At 41.5% G+C, this 23,696-nt stretch overlaps 1 protein-coding gene across 8 annotated transcripts in view; it reads left to right on the plus strand.

The window, feature by feature from the left end:
• The first annotated feature begins 5,869 nt into the window (after positions 1 to 5,869).
• The window catches only part of l3mbtl3 (L3MBTL histone methyl-lysine binding protein 3), a 189,090-nt gene continuing 171,263 nt past the window's right edge, over positions 5,870 to 23,696 (plus strand). For 2 of the 8 annotated variants that reach the window (XM_038799815.1, XM_038799810.1), the window contains exons 1-2: positions 5,870 to 6,006; positions 7,429 to 7,503. The gene's annotated coding sequence lies outside the window, so the exon portion shown is untranslated. Of the gene's footprint in view, positions 6,007 to 6,816; positions 7,107 to 7,141; positions 7,340 to 7,428; positions 7,504 to 23,696 lie in introns of those variants that run through there. The other 6 variants (XM_038799816.1, XM_038799811.1, XM_038799817.1 and 3 more) reach the window with 4 other exon arrangements.

Raw genomic sequence — 23,696 nt, forward strand, 5'->3', positions numbered from 1 at the left:
CAGTGCCAAGGAGGCCTGGCCAACCACGCTCACATGTTCTGTTCTTGCCCAAGACTTGTCGGGTTCTGGACAGCTTTCTTTGAGGCAACGTCCAAGGTGATAAGGATGATAGGATAGGTGGAGCCATGTTGAGAGTGGCAGTCTTTGGGGTATCAGAACAGCCAAATCTCTTCATGGGGAGGAGAGCCGTGTCCTTGCCTCCCGAATCGTCCGCCATAGAATCCTGCTCGGCTGGTAATCAGAAGCACCATCCAAAGCTGCAGTCTGGCTGTCCGACCTATCGGAATTTCTCCAGATGGAGAAAATTAAACTTGCCATCTGGGGGTCAGAAGAGGGCTTTCAGAAAACATGGGAGCCATTCACTCAGTTGCTCCAAGACCTGTTTGTAGCCAACAGCCAATAAGCCAGAAGAAGGGAGTGGGAATCCACGGTACTCCAATGAACACAAACAAAAGGGGGAGGAGGGGATGGAATGGGGGGAATAAAGAAGCATGGAGCCCAACCATGCCCAGCAAATGACATAATACACGGCATCACGCCAACCTAACAGGAACAGGACGTGAGAGCTGATGAGGGAAGAGGTCACACCAGACAACCAGAAGGGGGTCAGGAAGAAAAGAGGGAGAGGGAGGCAGAGGATCTAGCTAGAAATAAACACCTACTGGAGAAAAAATAACAAGAAGCTGTATCTGTTGTAAATAACAAAAGACAACTGATGTAAATAACGGACGACGACCGATATATATATATTTTTGTTTTTGATGTGTGTTTACGCTTACCATGGTTCTGTACAATATGAAAAATCTTGAATAAAAACATTAAAAAAAAAAAAGAATGTTTATCATTTATTGTGAAGGGAATTGAATACAAAAGTAGGGCGATTATGCTGCAGGGCATGTGGGCTGCACGATGCCGAGGACCTGGATTCGATACCGGCCCCAGGTCACTGTCTGTGTGGAGTTTGCACATTTCCCCATGTCTGCGTGGGTCTCACCCCCACAACCAAAAAAGATGTGCAGAGTAGGTGAATTGGCCAAGATAAATTGCCCCTTAATTGGAAAAAAAGAATTGGGTACTCTAAATTTATATTTAAATTTTTTTTAAAAACAGTTACACGGGGCATTGGTGAGGCCACACCGAATAGTATTGGTCTCCTGATTTAAGGAAGGATGTAAATGAGTTGGAACCAGTTTAGAGAAGATTTATCATGCTAATACCTGGAATGGGTGAGTTGTCTGATGAAGAAAGGTTGGACAGGCTAGGCTGGTATCTGCTGGAGTTTAGAAGAGTGAGAGGCAACTTGATTGAAACATATGAGATCATAATGGGGCTTGACAAGATGGACGTGAAGAGGATACTTCCTCTTGTGGGAGAATCTAGAACTAGGGGTCACTGTTTAAAAATAGGTGGTGGCCCATTTAAGACAGAGATAAGGCAAACGTTTCTCTCAGAGGATCATGCCTCTTTGGAACTCACTTCCTCAAAAGGCAGTGGAAGAAGTGTCTTTGAATATTTTGAAGCAGAGGTAGGTAAATTCTTGATAAGCAAAGGTTGAATGATTCTTGGGAGAAGGCAGGAATGTGGAGTTGAGGTTACGGTCAGGTCAGCTATGATCTTATTGAATTTCGGAGCAGGCTTGAGGGGCCGGAAAGCCTACTCCTGCTCCTTATTTGTATGCTCATAAGTATGTAAAAACATTGGGCTGGATTCTCCACTGTCGTGAATCACCATTGCTCCAACAGCGCACCCTTGCCTGGGGATTTCCCGACGCCGTGGGGCTGCCCACAATGGGAAATTCCATTGGCTGGGTGGCGGGATGGAGAATCCCACTGCTGGTGGGATAGAGAATCCCACCCATGATTTTTGAGGCCAGAAAAGTTGAGTTGTCATGTATGCTTGGTCGATGATTTATGGTAGACATCTGCTAGATATCAATAACGCTTCCCAAAATTGAGCAGTTGAACTTCTGGAATTGCGATTGAGTCTTTGGCACAGTGCTGCATTTCCACCTTTGAGTCAGAGGATAGAAAGTTGGAACTCCACTATAGCTTCAGGCTAGCATATGGTGGAGACCTTCCACTCTGATCGCAATTGTAAAGTTGCACCTAAAGTGCACCAGAAATTGCACTAGGCATGTTCCAGATCAAGTTTCCAATAAAATTCATTTTCCTCATTAAACTGTAAAATAGGGCAGTGTAAATCATGCCTTTCTTTTCTTTCCATTGAAAGATATTCCTTGATGTGTTTATGAGTGGTAACTCGGTACAATTTTATTAATTCAGCTGAAAATGGGTTTATCACCAAATTAAATAGTTTTACTAAGAGCATCCAGTTCACCATATCTGAGTAACCTGATTTGAAATCACAAAAACGTCTTTAAAAAAACGTATCAAAAACAATTACCAGCTTCATTTTGTACACTACTCAGTTTCTTAAGAAAAACGATTTCTTTGACAGTGTTACAACATGTCAGCTGGTATTTGCATGTCCAAAAATTCATGCAATTTGAAGAGTATTCCTTAAGTAGTGCAATTGGTGTAAACTTAAAATTAAAACACAAATGGCAGTGGCTCACTTTCACATCTCAACCATCTAGCCTTTGGCCCTCCATTCACCATGACACTTCTGCAGCTACTGACCCGCTCCATTGTACCCTCACCTCCACCATTAATGCAACAGTATCCAATGGAAAGAAAAGAAAGGCATGTTTACATACTATTACACTGCCCTATTTTACAGTTTAATGAGGTAAATGAATTTTATTGGAAACTTGATCTGGAACTTGCCGACTTTACAAGTCCATACTCTTTCTCATCCTGGTCATTCCCCTGGTATGGTTCTCACTTCCATTCCATTAGCTCCAACAGATGCAAATTTGAATGGATATGACAAACAACAGTTTAGCCATTTACTGCCAGGTCTGGTTGGACCACATAAAATACTACTGGGTCTGCCAAAACCATTCATATTATAAATCATCCTGGAATGCGAAGATAATCATAGGTTCTTTTCTCTATTGCAAACTGTCTTTTTAAACCTCTTTTTCCTCCACCTTCACATCGAACAACAGGTGTGGAGCCCATGGACTTCTTTATCTCTAAGGTTAAGACCATCTAATTGGCAGCCAATGCCATTTTCCTCCATCCCCCAAGTCTTCCAAGGCAACTTTGCAGAAAAACTCGCTGCCCTATCCTCAAACTTGCATCATTCTCCAATTTCTTTCCTATTTCCTCTCATGTTCTCTCATCTTGTTCATATGTGACCCATGTCCTGGCCCCTTGATCCTATTCCCACTAAACTCCTGCGCACCCAACTTCCCTTCCGGATCTGCATGTTAGCTGATATTGTTCATGGTTCTCTTTTTTCAGATAATATTTCTCTTTCCTTTAAATCTACCATCATCACCTCCTTCCTCAAAAAGTCAAGCTGTGTTTCCACCATCCTTAGAAACTATTATCCCATTTGAATCCTTCCAATCCTCTGCAGGTCTTTCAACAAGTTGTTGCCTCCCAAATCCATGCCCATTTTTCCCGGAACTCTGTGTTTAAATCCCTCCAATCAGGTTTCTGCCCTTGCTACAATGCCAGAACAATTTCTATCAGTCACAAATTACACCTTATGTTTCTGTGACAAAGATAAATTATTCCTCCTTCTCAATTTGTCTGCAACCCTTTGACAACTTTGGCCATACCACCCTCCTCCAGTGATTCTTGACCTTCATCCAGTTGGGTGTAAATGCACCTGCCTGGCTCAGATTTTACTTATTGAATTTTACCAAATAATTATCTGCAATGGCTTCTCTTCTCAGTCCCACACTGTTAGCTCTGGTGTCCAGCAAGGATCTATCCTTGTACCACATCTATTTCTCATTGACACTTTACCCCTCAATGACATAATCTGAAAACACAACATTAGTTTTCACATGTCGGTAGACAACACCTAACCACCAGCTCTCAAAATTTTCAGACCACATATTCAAAATTCAATACTGGAAGAGCTGAAATTTCCTTCAGTTAACTATTATGAAGACTAAAGCCATTGTCGTAATCCACTCTAAAAGTCCGCTCCCTAACCACCTATTCCATCCTTCTCCTTGGCAATTGTCAGAGGAAGAACCAAATTGTTTACAATTTTATTGTATCATCTGACCCTGAAATTAGCTTCCAACACCACATCACCAAGATCAGCTCATCTGTTACTGAAGCCCTCATCCATGCCTTTCTTATCTTTTGATTTGACTATTCAAATGTATTCCTGACCAACATTCTATCCTCCATAAAATGAAGGCCATTTAAACCCCTGCTACCCATAAACTAACTTGCACTAAATCCCATTCGTCCATTGCCCCATACTTGTTCGCCTAGGTCAGATCCTGGTTAAGCATGCCTCAATTTTAAAATTCATATCCTAAACTTTTCTTCATGTTTTCAAATTATTCCATGGCTTTGTTTTTTCCGTGTCTCTAATCTCCTCCAGACTCACAACCCTCCAAGATATCAGCACTCCTTGAATTGTGGCTCCTTGTGCATCATCAATCACTTTATCATAGGTGGTTGTGTCTACTGTCTCCTAGGCCTAATCTCTGTACTTTCCTCCTTTAACCTGTCCATCTTGCTACTTTGCTTTCCTTCTTTTCAGGCACTGCATGAAGCTCACATTTTTAACCAAGTTATTGATCATCTACCCTCATATTTCCCATTGTGACTGAAGTGTCAAAATTTTGCTTTTGTGAAGCACCTTGGGGTGTTTTGTTATATTAAAGTGTTGGATAACTACAAGTGGTTGCTGTTGTTAGGTGTAACTTACTTACATACAAAATTCCCTCGCTTTTCTGTACTGGTTCTGCCGATTTTCTTAGGATTGTCCTGAAATGCCTTTAAACATTTGGTTGACCTCCAGCATGGTATTTATGTCCAGATGGAGTAGCTTAGTGATAATCTTCCCATCTTGGAGTTAGAAGAGTTGGGTTCAAGCCCAAGTCTGGACAAGATGGTACCTGGAGCATCAGCGTTGAATTCTTGATGGATATCCAGCAAGGGATACTTGACTCTGACAGGTGCGGGTGAACCCTCCATCAAGAGAGTTGGTTCTCTCTAGTTTTTATTGCAGCCCACATTATAGAAGTAACTCTGAGGACGAAAACCATGAGTGAAGCAATGGTAAACCACCTTAGCCACTATGACCTGATTTAAATAAGAACACAAAAGGCTATCTGAATTAATTGCCAATTCTCTTAACATCAACGCATCTACTACATAAACCTTGCCAGCAACATTCATTGCCCATTAACAAATGAAAAAGGTTCCATTGGAAAATATGTCTTATTTATCAAAAGGAAATTTTTAAAGTGTTTTATTTGCACTTTATTGTGATGAAGCATATGTTTCAGTATGAAAATACAGCTTGGGCTGAAGAATTGTCCTATAGGTCCCACTTTATGACTGCAGATTTTCAGTATTTAAGAAAATCCTCAGCTTAATATGCTAAAATTGCTAAGATTTTCAGCAATACCACTTATTACAGTGACATCTCCCCTTCCTACTTATACCTTATTAGCAAGCAGAAACTCAGAAAACAGGAAACGATGGGAAACAATACTTTGAATAAAATACATTTAGCTACCAGAAGCAAAAAAATAGTCTTTGCAGTAACTTAGATCAACACACAGAAAAGAAATATGACTCAGAGGCATCATTGCCTTCAAATAACTAAACATATTAATGCAAGTTTGTTATCCCGCGGATAAACATAGCCCAGGTTTTGATTTCGGACACACATTTTAATCAAAAGGGTGATAAAGTTTGATGTTAAAATGACACCGCAATAATATGCAAATTGGAAATGAAACGCGATTGAAAGGCAGACGTTAACAAGAAAGCCCACAGTAGGTCGGTGAGTGGTTCAGTGTCTAGTTTTTTTTTCTCTGCAGTTCCTTGCAAGCAGCTGTCCTGCGCGCGTGCGCACAGCCGATCTGGAAATTTGTCTGCTACTCGTGACAGAATTTGGGTAAGAAACGGTGCATTTTTTTATTTTTTTAAACAATAAAATAAACGAGGACCAAAAGCTCTCCGACAACAAATGGTGTTTCTGGGTGCTCCCTCCAGCTGGGCTGGGAATTTAACTTCCTCCCACCACCACCCTTCCCCTCAACCTCTTCTCTTTCCTGGCGTTTATCCTAATTGCATTTGGTGCAACTTAAATAAAAAGTAGTTGCAGAGAAGCGAGAGTGCCCTGGATTGTGCGCCTGCCACAGCAGCACAAGTCCCTTCAGCAATTAGAAACAAATGATTAATAACGGGGAGAGGGGGGGGGGAGAAAAAATTAGGACAGAGCCCCCCCCTCAATTTAAATAGAGGAGGAAACAAGAGTGTTTGAACATTACTGGCGAGTGCTGATAATTATTCTAATAATATCAAACACTGAACTCTGCAGACACAGACCATTTTATGGAGCCCGGGTAAAGTGCGAGGCTTCCATTGGAATGGGAGCGAGTGGCCCGCTCGATACAATGTTTCCGCGCCGCTCCTACTCCGCTCTTTCGTTTCCTTTTTTGTTATCTTAAAAGAAAGGGATGCAATAAATTCACGTTTAAATGCAACGTGTCTCCTTTTAGGCCTTTACATGAATATAGACTCCGCCATTTTGAGAAACTGCCCAAATAAAATACAAGAAGTGTTTGAGGAAGAGAAATCTCGGGGTGGGCTCTGCGAAGGGGGAGTGAGAGAGAATGTGAGGGGAGGAAGGAAGGAAGGGAGGGGGAAAGACATAGGAAGAGCCTTTGGGGAGGTGGGGGGGAACTGGAGTACCGAGCTTATTTCAGGAAGTGCACGCGCTTGTGATGCGCATTTAAATGATTAAATCCTCCAGTAGGTTTAAGTTTTTTTTTGGAAGGGCTGGTAATTGTTACCCGGCGACTTTATTGACTGTGGCGAGAATTTAGTTGTAGAATGGTCAGAAACTAGTTTGAAATCCCCGAAGTTAAATATCTATCAAATGAACCCCAGGCTTGACAGAAGAAAAGTCTGCCGACGGTATATATATAAAATTTCACTTTCAATTCATTGATCTGCTGTAAAGTAACGTTAAGTCGCCACTCATACTTTGTGGTAAGTTAGGTGCGAGCGCTGCTAACGGCTACAGCGAACGTGTGAATCGACTGTGTTGTATTTCTCTTCATTATTTGAAACTACTGTACATAGTTGAGTGCAATCTGGAAACTTTCAAGTACAAAACATCCTTTAAAAAAAGATAATGCAGAGCGACCTCAAATGGTTTTTGTCTAGAGGTGCAGGGAAGGATAGTGCACTTGGCTGTCAGGACGAGGTGATTGTGTTTGAAGGTAAATACAGGGATGTAATTGTTTGCATTTAAAGAGACTGTGCTTTATTTTTGTAAAGGTTTGTTTTTATTTATTGTTGAACCGTTCAGAAATCAATTCTTTAATCCGGCAGTCCTGCCCGCGACGAATTATTTCGGAGTGGAAGTCTGATTGCTACTACAAGGGTGAGTATAATGCATCTATCTACCTCTAATCCACATGCTGCCCTGAATATAGTCTCTGGCTCCATTTCAGGGTTGGAGAAATATTGTCAAAATATTTACTTTGCTGTTGGTATCGTGAATAAATTGTTCTTTTACAAACTGAATGTAATTTTTCAAATCCTGTTCTTCCACTGAAATTAGCATTCTCGATGGGAGTTGCAGGGATTTGAACAGAAGAAATTGACCTACCTGTATACTCTCTGCTGATGTTTTCTAACACAGCTGATCAGTAAGGAGTGGGGTTACTAACCTTTTTAAGTTGATGTATAGTAGTGCCACAAAGAAGTGAGATCATTATAAAATGTGCTTTCCTCTGAGTTGAGGGTTTGCCCAGAATTTTGCTCTCTAAAATTGGCATTCCAGAGTGTGGATACTTCCTCTTCCTAAGACTATGCCAAACAAAGAATTTGAGCGATCAATATTGCCTTGAACTAGACCAGATCAACAATGAAGTGCAACCATAAGGCATTCACTCATCCAAATTTGTAATTGCAAAATGATTATTTACACTATTCTCTATATGTGGCTTTGTGAACCCACTTTACATCACTCACTAGATTTAACTGGAAATCCGATGACAGTTTTCTTCATTTTAGATTGGCTGTACATCCCAGATGCTGCACCAGGTTCGACAATAGCCGCCCAAATGAATAATAGAGTTTAGAGAAAAAGAAAGTTGCTATTGGCAAACTGGTTTCTCAGAGGATTAATGTCTTGTGTGTTTTATGTACAAGGGTTCTTTTGCTTTTCAGTGCCTCAATACACTGATTTATCTTTTCTGACAATTTTTCAGAGACCACTTTTCTTTTCCGCCTCATTTTCTGAAGCTTCTGGCCCCTTATTGGAGTACAGTTTCATAATTTCTCATCACTGTTTCATTCAACTGCCGTGAGAAAGTTGCCAGGCTTTTTGATTGTAGGGATAATCACTGTACAAATTAATTTGGTGATGCAAAATGCTATTGCCACTCCATTTTTATACGAGAGGTCATTAATAATATGTTCTGCTGACTTTCTAAGTTGTCTAACTGGAATTTAGTCACACCTAGAATAAAGCATCATAAGCACAACTTTTATTTTTAGAAAAAGTGACATGCACATGGAGATGAAACCTCATCGGTGTGGGTGGCACAGTGGTTAGCACTGGTGTATCACCGCTTCAGGGTCCCAAGTTCAATTCCGGTCTTACTTTGTGGTGCTTCTACTGTCTAAAATGGTGCACAACCAGTTACTATATTCATTGTTTCTTATTTGAACGTACAGATAAGCAATGGCAGATTTTTAAGGAGATATTTCATAACTCAACAAATACATATTCCATTGATAAAGACTCGACAAAAAGAATATGCCATCCAAGATGGTGAAAGAAGGAAGTTAAGGATGATATCAAATTGAAAGAAAAGGTGTGAAGATTGGTGGTAGACCAGATGATTGGGGACATTTTAGAAATCAGCAACAGTTGCCTTTTTAGAAAGAAAATGTGGAAATTAGAATATGAGAGTAAACTAACTAATAAGTAGTATAAAAACAGATACAGTTTCTACAAGTATTTGAAAAGGAAAAGAGTAGCTAAAGTAAATATTTTCCCATTAAAGGATGAAACTGGGGACTACTTAACTGGAAACAAAAAGGGCAAGAAATTTGTGTGTGAATTTTGTATCTGACTTTGTGATACAAGGCACAAAAACATCCAATAATAGAAAATCAGTTGGCAAAAGGGACAAATTAACTTAAAACATTCACAATAGAAAAAATACACTACTAGGTAAACTATGACCTTAAGGGCTGGCAAGTAATCTGGAATTGAAGGCCTGCATCCTGGAGTCTTAAGAGTTGGTTGTAATCTTACAAAATTCTCTGGATGCTGGAAAGGTCCCAATGGATTGGAAAACCACAAATGTAACACCTGTATTCAAGAAAGTAGGGAGACAGAAACAGTATGCCAGTCAGCCTAACATCTGCCATGAGGAAATTGCTGGAATCTATTTTTAAAAATCCATTCATAGGACATGGGTGTTTCTGGCTTGGCCAGCATTTTTTACCTTTCCCTTAATTATCCTTGAGAAGCATTTTTTTAAAAAGTGAGTGCAGTAATCATCAAGTCAGGCAATAGATTCACCAGTGCCTAAATGGAGCTCTTTGAGCCCTCTGCTGTATTTTATCAGGGGGCAGTTTTCAACGATGTGAGTCATTGATTGGGGTGCACCATGAATGCATCCAGGTTCCGTGCAAGGCGCCACTTGTGCCAACCTGGCCAGAGTAGAAACTATTTGAGTCCCCAATGTCGGCGTGGCAGTTTGAAGCCGGGGGAGGGCTGTGGGATTAAGATGAGGAAGTGTTTTTTAATGATGGCCTGATGGTTCAATTCCTGCTGCCACAGGGCCTCTGCTGTTGCATTTGATTTGATTGATTTTATTTTATTTTTATTGTCACATGTACCGAAGTACAGTGAAAAGTATTTTCTGCGGCCAAGGAAACGTACACTGTAGACAAAAAAAAATAGCAGATGGTTACAATGATTGCGAGAAAGGACACAGTACATCGACAAATAAGTAATTGGTTACTGCACGGAACAAGGCCAGACAAAGCAAATATGACATGAGCAAGAGCAGCATAGGGCATTGTGAATAGTGTCTTACAGGGAATAGATCAGTCTGAGGGAGAGTTGTTGAGGAGTCTAGTAGATGTGGGATAGAAGCTGTCCCTAAGTCTGGATGTATGGGTCTTCAGACTTGTATATCTTCTGCCTTAGCCTGGTAGTCGCCATACAGACTGCTGTGGTGCGAGGCAAGCAGTAGGTGGATGGAAAGAACTATGTATCGTGGCAGGTTTGTGTTGATGTAAACCATCTCCTGGAGATTTCTTGTTGCAATCTCCCTCCTTGTGTGGGGATATTGCTCAGAACTGGGAACTGTGCTGATATGCATAACCAGTTATGGATAAAGTGGTAGTCAAGACCTCTGACCAGCAGGCGGCAATAAAGAACAACCACGTGACGCTGTTACCTCAGGGAGTTGATAGAGGGTCATTGTAGTGGGTAGTGAAATGAAAATCGCTTATTGTCACAAGTAGGCTTCAAATGACGTTACTGTGCAAAGCCGCTAGTCGGCACATTCCGGCGCCTATTCAGGGAGGCTAGTACGGGAATTGAACCGTACTGCTGGCCTGCTATGGTCTGCTTTCAATTTGTAGTAGCTTGTAATTAATTTATTATATTTCGTTTTTGATATTCTTTGAATTTACAGTGCAGAAGGAGGCCATTCGGCCCATCGAATCTGCACCGACCTTTGGAAAGAGCACCCTACCCAAGCCCACAACATCTCCCTAACCCAGTAACCCCACCTAACCTTTTTTAGACACTAAGGGCAATTTTATCATGGCCAACCCACCTAACTGGCACATCTATGGATTGTGGGAGGAAACCGGAGCATCCAGCGAAAACCCACGCAGACACGGGGAGAACGTGCAGACACCGCTCAGTCACCCAAGCCAGGAATCGAACCTGGGACCCATGAGCTGTGAAGCAACTGTGCTAACCACTGTGCTACCGTGCTGCCCTTATAATTATCTTAACCACGCAATTGTTAAATAATAAAATTTTAATTAGCCTAAGAACTAGATACTTAGTGCATTTATTCCAACCGGCCAAGCACCAGAAAGTAACCTGATACCGAGATTGAAGATCTAACAGGAAAACAAGATTCTGTGAAGATCCGAACAGCTAAAGATAACTGCTGAGAAGAAAAAATCTACTAACTTCGAACTACTGGCAACTTGTACTCAATGCATTGCTAGGCTTTGAAGTCCAGGCTGGAATGTCTGAAGGCACCACACCAGCTTTGAGTGACTGGTAATATAGATGAGAATTGGCGCGTTTTTAAACAGCAATTCATACTCTATGTTGCTGTCCTTGGTCTGCAGGCACAGCCTGATGAGAGGCGCATAGCATTGTTTCTCACTGTAGAAGGTCCACAAGCGCTAGAAATATTTAATACGTTTGTTTTCGATAGCGAGACGGATAACATAAACTTCAATGAAGTTGTAAAGTAATTCGATCGGCATTGCGCACATAGAAAAAATGTGCCTTTTTAGCGCTATATTTTCCGCACGCGCATCCAGAAGGCAGGTGAATAGTTTGATAGTTTTGTTGACTGATTTGCGATTGAAGGCTCAGTCATATAATTTTTATATGTTGCAAGAATCTATGATCCTCGATCAAATCGTGTTCGGGATTTGTAACAAGATACGGGAGAGGCTGTTAAAAAAACGGCCTTTAGCTCAATGATGCCATTCAGATTTGCCATGTGCTATGAGCTAGCTGTGCAACAGATTAGCACTCTAAACGTGAAGAGTTTTGGCATGAAGTTCAGAGAGGCAGCAATGCTATTAGTGTTGTGAAGCACCCGAAGGCAAGACGTGGCCCCAGGAGGGATGGCCTTTTTAAGCGACTAAATAAAACCTCCATTTTATTGCAAGCGATGTGGCAATAAACGTTTGCAAAGGCAATGTCCAGCATTTGGAAAATCTAATCCAGGTGCAAAGGCAAAAATCACTTTTCCAAACAATGCTTTTCGTTTTTCTACTTTAAAAAATCGGAAATACCAAAGTCGATCATTGAACACGGTAGCATGGTGGTTAGCATAAATGCTTCACAGCTCCAGGGTCCCAGGTTCGATTCCCGGCTGGGTCACTGTCTGTGCGGAGTCTGCACGTCCTCCCCGTGTGTGCGTGGGTTTCCTCCGGGTGCTCCGGTTTCCTCCCACAGTCCAAAGATGTGCGGGTTAGGTGGATTGGCCATGCTAAATTGCCCTTAGTGTCCTAAAAAGTAAGGTTATGGGTTGTTGGGTTACGGGTATAGGGTGGATACGTGGGTTTGAGTAGGGTGATTATGGCTCGGCACAACATCGAGGGCCGAAGGGTCTGTTCTGTGCTGTACTGTTCTATGTCTATGTCTAAATCTTGAAGACACTTTTCTCATGGATATATATCCAGTGAAGATATGCATTATGACAGCATGAAAGTTAAACGGGCGTCAGTGCAAAATTGTAGTAACAGCAATGCAGATGTAAGTGTTCATAGAGACAACTGAACAGTTCCTCTGATGATTAATGGAACATTCATCAGTGTCAAACTTGACCAGGGAGCGAGAGGCAATTTAATCAGTTGATCTGATTTACAAGAAATAAAGATGAAGCCACATGTTTTCAATACCACAACATCATTATTAAAAGATTATAATGGAAAAATAATTAGTACACTGGGAGTTTGTGAACTAAAGGTCCATGTAAAGAACAAAGTGCACTCAGTAAAGTTCTCAATCGTAGCCGCTAAGTGTGAATCTTTATTGGGAATGGAAGCATGTGAAGCTCTTGAGCTCGTGAAAGGAGTCTACACTGCAGACTGTAATATAACTATGCAACAGACATCAATGGATGTAATCCTGAAGGAATTTCCTCAAAATATTCAAGGATTCGGAGTCACCATTCACCTATTGCATATAGTTAAAAGACAATGCACAACCAGTCATACACACACCAAGAGGTATACAAGTTCCACTGAAGGAAATAATTAAGAATGAACTGGAGAGAATGATGAGACTGGGAGTGATAAAACGCATCAAAGTACCAACAGATTGGGTGAACTCCATGGTTTGCGTGAAGAAACGTAATAATGACCTACGTATCTGTATGGCTCGGAAGGATCTCAATTTAAACATTAAAAGAGAGCGCTATCCTATTCTGAAGAGAAGAAATCACTTGAGATGTCAAGAGCGACATGTTTTAGCAAACTAAATGCATCACGGGGTTTTTTGTTAACTCAAGTTAGATGAGGGGAGCACAAAGTTGTGCACCTTCAATACTCCATTCGGGTGATACTGTTTTCTCAGAATGCCATTTGGTATTATTTCAGCATCTGAAATTTTCCATTGGGCAATGGAACACGTTGTAGAAGACATTCCAGTCGTCTGAGTATACGTTGATGACATTGTATGGGGCTCAACAAGAGTATGGGCGAGATGGTAGCACAGTGGTTAGCACTGTTGCTTCATGGCGCCAGGGTCCCATGTTCGATTCCCTCTTGGGTCACTGTCTGTGCGGAGTCTGCACGTTCTCCCTGTGTCTGCGTGGGTTTCCTCCGGGTGCTCTGGTTTCCTTCCACAAGTCCCGAAAGACTTGCTTGTTAGGTGAATTGGACATTCTGAATTCTCCCTCTGTGTACCCGAACAGGCGCCAGAGTGTGGTGACTAAGAGATTTTCACAGTAACTTCATTGCAGTATTAATGTAAGCCTACTTGTGACAATAATAAAGATTATTATTAAGAGACGAGCACAATGAAATACTTGTCAAAGTGCTGAGAAGCATCAAAAAAGTATGGATTGAAACTGAAGCCAGATGTCAGCTTGATGTTGGAAAATATCACATTCTTAGGAGGCAAACTTTCTGACAAAGGTATACAACCTAACCAAGAAAAAATCAAGGCGATTTTAAATATCCCACCTCATACAGACAAAGAAAGAGTCCTCTGGCATGATAAATTTTTCAGGGAAGTTTATTCCTTATCTTTCAGTAAAAATAACATGCCTGATAAAGAAGGACACTGTTTTCCAGTGGTTGGACAGACATGAACAATAATGGCAAATTTACAGGAAGCATTGACTTCATTCAGCACCTGTGTTCCTACGAAGAACACAAAGATATCGACAGATGCGTCTAAAGATGGGTTGGGAACAGTATTATTGCAGCAAGACAATGACGAGAATTGGCTTCCAATTGCCTATGCCTCAAGGTCAATGATTGACACAGAGCGGTGATATGCTCAAATAGAAAAAGAATGCTTGGGTTTGATAAATGGATTAAACAAATTCCATGACTACATGTATGGCCTACTGACGTTCTTAGTGAAAACTGACCATAAACCACTTGTGGCGATAGTAAAAAATAAAGAATCTAAATGAGATGTCACCCAGGATACAACACATAGAATCATAGAATTTGCAGTGCAGAAGGAGGCCATTCAGTCCATCTAGTCTGCACCGGACCTTGGAAAGAGCACCCTACACAAGCCCACACTGCCACACTATCCCCGTAACTCAGTAACCCCCATTTAACCTTTTTGAACACTAAGGGCAATTTATCATGGCCAATACACCTAATCTGCATGTCTTTGGACTGAGAGGAAATCGGAGCACCCGGAGGAAACACACGCAGACATGGGGAGAATGTGCAGACTCCGCACAGACAGTGACCCAAGCTGGGTATCGAACCTGGGACCCTGGAGCTATGAAGCAACTGTGCTAACCATTCTGCTACCTTGCTGCATGATAATGAAGTTACAAAGATATGATTTCAATCTAATCTATATGCCAGGTAAACATGTACGATGTACAATCTCGTTCTATGGCCATAAAAGACCAACATTTGGATGAGGATGTACAAGCACAAGTGAATTTTGTGACGGAATCCCTTCCAGTCTCAGCTATGAAGTCAAAACTAATAAGAGATGAAACTACTAAAGATAAAATCTTACAGAAGATAATCTCTCAGTGGCCAAAAAGACCCTGCTCTAACTACTATGATATCAGAGAAGAGCTAAGTGCAGCTAATATTTTTTTGCTAAGGCAAAATAGAATAGTAATTCCAAAATCATTACAACCAGTGATTGTGAACAAGATTAATGAAGGGCACTTGGGCATAGAAAAATGTAAAAGATGAGCCAGGGAGACAGTATATTGGCTGGGTAATAATCAAGATATTTGTCATGATTGACGTGTGTGCAATCTGTCATAAATTTCAATGCAGACAGCTTGGAACAACCTCGCCATAAATTCCATTGGAACAAACAAATTGAAAACTTGAGGAAGCTTGCATTCCAAAAAGGAGGCAGAAGAGGTATTGTGACAAAACAATAAGAAGGCTACAACCATTAGAAAAAGATGACTGGGTAGAAAGACCTGATGGAAACGGATGGATGAAGTGTGCTAAAGTACTACCATCATCAGGTCCACAATTGTACAACATCATTACTGAGATGGGCAAGTTCTAAGACTAAACAGGAGAGCCTTGCTGAAGGTTCAGCAATCTTTTGTTATGGAACCACAATGTTTCTATTGTAAGCAATTCAAGGACAACAGAACAAGAGAAACCTCAGCATACAGAACTAGAATAAGATGAAAATATACAACGCCAAGAAAAAGAGCAAGAATCATCTTCGATAACAAATGAAAATCAAGTAAACTCACCAGTTCAACCAATGCTCAGAAGGTCGACAAGACACAGAAAAAAAACCAGACAGATTGAACTTGTGATGAACTGTAAATATGTGAATAATGAACATATTATGCATATCATGTATATTGAGATAATGTATGTAAAACTTTACATTTCCAAAGGAAAGGGGATGTGATGCTATGCATAACCAGTTATGAATAAAGTAATAGACGAGACCTCTGACCAGGAGGTGACAGGAGAGAACAGCCATGTGACATTGTTACCACAGGGAGTTGATAGAGGGTCTTCATGGTGGATAGTCCCAATTTGTAGGAGCTCATAATTAATTAATTATAGTTAGTTTTTGATAATGTTCTTTTAATTATCTTAACCACGCAATTGTTAAATAATAAAATTTTAACTAGTCGAAGAACTAGATGTTCTTTAGTGCATTTATTCCAACCAGCCAAGCACCAGAACGTAACAGGAACCATGGAAGTTGAGTTGATCGGAGGGTACCCAAAATGATACACATTTTTGTATTGAGCTGGGTATTTACAAGACTAATATGGGATGTGTTGGACCATATAGGAGCACAAAACTCTCAGTCGAGTAGACAGTGGCAGGAGCTGAGGTCCTTAAGATGCACCTGCACCGCATGAAGAGTCAGCAAGTTTGCTGAGGAGCTTGTTTCACATTTTGATCTTTGCTGTTGTCTTGCTCATATGTTTATTTATATGCCCAGTGTTTGGTCAAGGGTAACACAAGATACATGGGATGTCGTTCATGATTCAATCTCTTGCCATTCAAGGAGCCATTCGAGGAGATAAGTTCCCTCTTGGTGCTGGCATCGTGGAGGTGGACTGTTTTGTTGCTGCTGGACCAAAGTCACTAGGTCTTGTGGTAGTTGATCAGCTTTGCAACTTCATTATTTAGCGTTTAGAGAAGCTGGTGATGAGCTGTTTTCTTGTACTGCTGCAGTCTATATAGTGCAGATACATATGTTGCCTATGTGATTCTGTAGTGGAGGGAGCGAATATTTAAGATAGTGGTCGGAGTGCCAATCAACCAACTGTTATGTCCTGGAAATCATTGAGCTTCTTGAGTGTTATTGGAGCTGCACTCATCCAGGCAAGTGGAGAGTATTCTGACACAGGGCGGCACGGTAGCACAATGATTAGCACTGTTGCATCACAGCTCCAGGGTCCCAGGTTCAATTCCCGGCTTGGGTCACTGTCTGTGTGGAGTCTGCACGTTCTCCCTGTGTCTGTGTGGGTTTCCTCCGGGTACTCCGGTTTCCTCCCACAGTCCAAAGATGTGCAGGTTAGGTGGATTGGCCACGATAAATTGCTCTCTGTGTCCAAATAGGTTAGGTGAGGTTACAGGGATAGGATGGAGGTGTGGGCTTAAGTAGGGTGCTCTTTCCAAGGGCTGGTGTAGACTCATTGTGCCGAATGGCCTCCTTCTGCATTGTAAATTCTATGATTCTATGAATCCTGATGTGTAGATGGTGGACAGGCTTTGGTGAGTCGGGAGATGAGTTAACTGTGGAATTCCCAGCTTCTGAAATGAAATGAAAATCGCTTATTGTCACAAGTAGGCTTCAATGAAGTTATTGTGAAAAGCCGATTTGTCCTTGTTACCATGGTATTTATATGACTGGTCCAGTTCAGTTTCTGGTCAGAGGTAACGCCCTGGTTGTTCAAATGGGAAAATTCAGCAGTGCTAATGCCATTCAATATCATGGGGAGATGGTTAAATTCTCTCTTCTTGGAGATGGTTATTGCCTGGCACTTGTGTGGCATGAATGTTATTTGCCATTTATCAGTCCAAGCCTGAATGTTGTCCAGATCTTGCTGCTAATGGATATGGACTGCTTCTGTATCTGAGGTGATGTGAATGGTGCTAAATTTTGCTTGCTGATGTTTGCACATCATCACTTCTTACCTAACGATAGTGTGGGAGGGGAGGGGGGGGGGGGGGGGTCATCATTAAAGAAATAGCAGCAAGGCGTTTAGAAAATCATAATATGACCAAGGTTGTATGAAGGGGACGTGTGGCAAAATTTATTATAGGTCTTTTGAGGTAGTGACAAGCAGGGTAGGTAAGGGGGTACTAGCAGTTGTAATGTATTTGGATTTCTAAAAAGGTATTTGTTAAAGATGCCACATAAAAGCACACAAGATAAGAGCTTATGGTGTTGGAGGTTGTATATATATTTTTAAAATTTAGATTACCCAATTAATTTTTTCCAATTATGGGGCAATTTAGCAAACACGGGGAGAATGTGCAAACTCCACACGGAGAGTGACCCAGAGCCGGGATCGAACCTGGGACCTCGGCGCTGAGAGGCAGCAGTGCTACTCACTGTGCCACCGTGCTGCCCTTTGGAGGTTATATATTAGCACAGATAGATGATTGGCTAACTAACAGAGTTATGAGAAAGGGTAATTTTTGGTTGGCAAACTGTGAATAGTGGGGTGCCACAGGGATCAGTGCTGGGGCCTCAACTATTTTCAATCTATATTAATGACTTGGATAAAGGGACCTAGTGTAACGTAGCCACATTTTTTGACTGTGCAAAGATAGGTAGGAAGGCAAGTTTTGGGAGGAAACAGTGTCTCAAAGAGATATAGGTTAAGTGGCCAAAAAGTTGGCAGATTGAAAAAAATGTGAGGTTATCCACTTTTGGAAGAATAGAAAACCATAACCTAATTTAAGAGGAGAGAGACTTCCGAATGCTGTGATACAGTGGGATTGCTGTGTCTTTACGCGAATTGCTGAAAATTAGCATTTGGGTGCGACAAGTAACTTGGAAGACAAATGGAATGTTGGACTTTACTGCAAGGGAGTATAAAAGTGGGGAAGTCTTGTTAAGGCTATACAGAGCACTGCTTTGCCCATGCCTGGAGTACTGTGCAGTTTTGGCCTTCTTGCTTGAGGAGTGGTATGGAATGAAGGGGGATTAATTTAAACAGCCTTGATTTCTCCTACCCATCCGTAAACAGAAAATTGTTTTTGATTTCTTAATTTCCCCATTTATAAGTGATGGCAATTTTCCTCAACCCTTAAATTTAAAGTTTTCCAACCCTCTATGCATAACTCGCACAGCAAACTCCGGATAATGTAAAATCAAAGGATTGGTTTGTTTCAAACGCACATAAAAGGTGGGAAAGAGGTTTAGCAATGTCTGCCACTTTCTTCACTCGTGCATATAGTTGCTGATTATTTTTGTTTTATTACTCTCGCCAGACATCCAGAATACTCATGGTGTTAAAACTCATTGAACGTATGTCATACAATGTTAACCCAAGAGCATAGGAACATGACTATGTTCCACAATGTTGTTTGACTTGCTGCAGTGGAGAGAGAATGTTTATTGTTCATGACAAACTTAAAATGTTTATTGGCTGCAGCCAATAAGCCTTTCCTTCGCAATTTTGAGATGTAACTTTTTTTTTTACAGCTCCCTTAAGTGGAGGTCAACCTGTTGAGGGATTGTTAAGGCAGCTCATTCCACTGTCCTGAATTTAACTATATCCAGATTGTGACCATGTGGAAGAATTTTCCGAGTCATCCAAAATCTCAGCAGTTTTTCTTTAAAAATGTTTTGGCTTTTAAAGTGTTTGAATGATATGTTCAGAAACTCATTTAGCCCATTACATTAGTGCAAGGGGTACCATTTTGTCTTTTAAAATGGCACCTCCAGGGTGCGCACACATATCTGGTGTTGGCAGTGCAGAAAGACATTTTAGTGAGGACTTTAGTGCATGAGAATCTGCTATTTCTGTATGACTGTATGAAGAGTGGGCAAATTGTGATGTTGATTTGATGCCAGTGCTGTCATGTTGGAGCTCAGTGCTCCCTCTTAACATAGCTGGAGCATTGAGCACTGAGGCAGAAAAGACCAGCACCCCACCCCAACACTCCCAAAACACCTCCCAGTTCTATTTAAAGGGATCTTGTTGTGATAGTAAAAGTTTTGGGTGATTTTCAGAGTTGTGTAAAGTTGCCAAAGTCTTTAGGGAGTGGTGTGGCATGCATTGAAGGCCTTAGTTATGACTTAAAGGATTCTGCACAAACCACAGCAGGTTGCATCTGCTTCGGCCTAGAGCATGACCGGGAGAAGGAGTAGAGATGTCAGCGAGCAAGACAATCAGCAGGGAAAGGATACTGAGAAGTCTGTTAGAACTAAAAGCTCACAAGTCACCAGATCCTAATGGACTTCAACCAAGGGTCTTAAAATAAATGGCTGGCGAACTAGTAGGCGCATTGATTTTAATTGTCCAAAGTTCCTTAGATTCTGTAAATGTCCCATCAAATTGAAAAATAGCAAATGCGACTGCTCAATTCAAGAAAGGAGACAGACTCCAGAAAGGTACTTCATCAGTAATAACAAACTTTAGTATGCCATTAACGATCCAGATATTCTTCATTCAACAAGATATAACTTTTTCAAGGATTTTTACACTCAGACTAATAATGCAAAATGGCAACTTATCGCCCTTTCAGTGATTTCTAACTGATTGATTGCATTCTGTGCTACTTCAGTAGAGAATCAGTGGAGAAAGGTACATCACACAACTTCTGCATTTCCACGTTTAGGTGCATGTGTTCAGATTCTAGAAGAATGCTACTTTTATTACTGTAAACCCCTAAGCCACCTTTATTCATGACAAAGAATTTTAATGTTGCCAGTTCACATTCCTGCGTGCAACTCATTTCTAAATGTTTCTATCCTTATCATGCTCTTATAGTCATAGAATTTACAGTGCAGAAGGAGGCCATTCAGCCCATCGAGTCTGCACCGGCCCTTGGAAAGAGCACCCTACTCAAGCCCACGCCTCCACAATATCCCCGTAACGCAGTAACCCCACTGAATCTTTTTGGACACTAAGGGCAATTTAGCATGGCCAATGCACCTAACCTGCACATCTTTGGACTGGGAGGAAACCTGATTCCATGACTGGTGTGGGAGAAATGGGTTTCAATTTGATTTTGTTTTATAATTGATATATGTATGTGGAAGATATGCTGGTATTTTATGTAAATTACTTTTCCTTTCTACAATAGAAAAATTGAATAACAGGACCAATAGGTGGCAGAGTAGTACTGAAATTAGGTTGTTAAAAGACTTTTTAAAATGCACTTGTTCACGGGATGTGGACAATGCTGGATTGCCCTTGAGCAGGTGGTGGTAATTTTCACGCCTCAAAATGGGGTCACAGGGGGGGAAAAGTTTGGGGAATACTGCTTTATTCTTTATCCCCAGTACAAATAAAATTCTTCAATTCAGTACCCATATTAGAACCTGACTATACATCGGCATGCATTGCCTGTGCATCAGCATGCCAAGATCATCATCTGATGAACTAGGTCAGCACCAAATAAATGCACCTATTTGTGTATGACTCTAAATCCATAAATAGTAAAGCACAACATGAGTGTACAACGTTCAAAGTAAATACAAGCCAAACTACAGTGAAATTGCGATGAGTCAATCTACGATGAGTCATACTCCGATGACACAAATTCTGATTATGCCAAAGTTGTCAACCATTATGCCAAAGTTGTCAACCACTCCTGCCGGTAGAATGGCAAATCCCAAAGAATGATATCCACGATGAGCTAAATTTTCCCACTGGTAACTCCAGATTAGCCAAACATCTTTAATGATTGTCATGTGGAGGTACCAACCAATCTGAGTAGAGTTGGGCCACACAGAGTGCAAAGTCATAGAGTACTGGACAAGCTTTCATAGAGCACTCCCTGTGATAGGACAAGCAAAACCTATGAGTGTGGCTGAACCTGTGAGAAGTTAAAAATGTTGTCCATCAGAGAGAAAGTGAAGTTGATGAGTGAATACTGTAGCGAGAAGTGTAAAACGGACATCGCAAAGAAGTGAGAGATTCCACCATTGAGTTTTTCCAATATTATGGAACACAAGGTGAACATCTTGGAACAGGCAAGCAGGTATTCTCTCCAGCAAGGAAGAGGATCAGAATGGCTGCCTATCCCGATGTTGAAGAAGCTCTGCTAACATGGTTTGAAGGCAGCTGGGGCAGAGAACATTCCCATCTCTGGTCCAATCTTGCAGTAAATGGAAGTTACCTGACAAAGAAGCTGAGCCACACTGAGTTAATCTGCAGCAACAGATGGCTGGACTGACTCAAAACAAGGCACGCTAAACAGAAAAAGATTATTTTCTGGAGCTATCTAAATTTTCGCCCTTTTACAAGTTGAGGCCATTGTAAGGTGTGAATAAATTGATTACTGCTTTACTGTGTTTTCATTTGGCACTTTAATCTTGTTTTTGATGTAGACCGCATTTGTAGGTATATTAGATTTACATAAAGACACGCTCATATGGGAATGGGGCACCCTTTGCATTCATGAATCTCCACTGAACACAATTTTGTAGGCGGTACCCTCGGACAGGGTTTTTCAAAGTGCGGGTCCTGGCCGGGTGTGGAGAGAGTCACAGAGTGATCAGTTGCAGCATCCCCGCGGTGGTCCTGATCGCGGGAGAAGCACCCAACGGCTGCCAGCGGCATTTAAATTGAGAAAGGTGGCTGCCATCATGTTAACAAAATGAGGCTGTGTGCTATAAGCGGCAGCAGTGAGCAGGCCATGTGTCCTGCATGTATACTTTACGTCTGCCGTCCTGTATGTACATGCTTTTGGCGCCAAATCATGGAGGAGAGATTCTTTAATTTTGCAGCTGATGGCCAGGTAAAAGGATTATGAAGGTGAATTGTTTTGTTACGTGAAAGAAACGGCCAGAGTCACAAATAGGCAGAGTACCTACTGGCCAGGACCTCGCATCTGAATCTGCTGGAGAGAGCTGCGCAGGAGAGTGCACAGCAGGACAGGGCAGTGCTAGAGTCAGCTGTGTACAGAGCTCCAAGCCTCTGTTTGACAGCCTGCAAAGAAGAAAAAATTGTGGAACAAAGCAGGAGAATGGGGATGATATCAGCCAAGATTGAACGGCAGAGCAGATTCGATAGGTCAAATGGCCTAATTCAGCTCCTATGTCTTATGGTCGTATGATTTTGAGGTATAGTTTTGTCAATTGTGCCAATACAAATACTGATACAACGCACGTGTGTTATATGCAGGGAAGTACTGGAAAATGAGAGGAGAAGTTTTGGATTTTGAAAGTGGTGGGTGAATAATTATTTTTGAGGGTGAGACACCAGAGTCCGTTATTACTTACAGCTGACTCCAAATGAAAAGACTTAAGCTGCTGTACATGACCTGTGACAGCACATTTAAAATGGGCCAAATGTCCATGCGGCTGTCGGCATTCTGGAGAAGCATCTCTCAGGAGGATCCAGTGCTGTTTAAAACAAGCATTTTGTTGCATTGCCCTACTCCACAACCTAAATGTGCGAGGTTGGATTTTCTGTTCTCATAAAGATGAAGATGGCACAAATTGGCTGAACTTTGCACCTGATTTGTGCATCTGTCAGTTGATCTACATGTCTTGCCAGACCTGACTCCAGAGCCATCGCATAGGCACGAATATACCTTGAATATTTTTCTCCACAGGTGATTTCATGAGTTCTGGGACTTTATAATTCCAAAGGCAGTCTACTCTTTAACCTCTGCTGAGAAGGTAGCATTCTCTCATCCACTCTGAATTTTGTCAGCTTTGTCAGTCATTGGTGCTCCTGCTGCGTTGGAATTGCCTCCAGGTTAAGATACCTAAGTCCTGCAGGAGATGAGATTTGAGGAAGAGGAATTTGGGGCATGATCATGCTGGAGGAACTCCAGGGTGGCCTGACTGATGATGATACAGAAGGAAATCACTTTCCTGCCTCTATTCCCACTCTCCGTCAGCATTATCATCTTTCATCTGAGCTGCAAAAGGAATGATCTCCCTGGGATTAAGAAGCTGGAGAACAGAGGTGGAGATAATCTGGTGTTTGTTTGGGGTTTCCACAT

This window comes from Scyliorhinus canicula, chromosome 6 (genome assembly GCF_902713615.1).
Source record: "Scyliorhinus canicula chromosome 6, sScyCan1.1, whole genome shotgun sequence".
In the NCBI taxonomy this organism is placed as follows: Eukaryota; Metazoa; Chordata; class Chondrichthyes; order Carcharhiniformes; family Scyliorhinidae; genus Scyliorhinus; species Scyliorhinus canicula.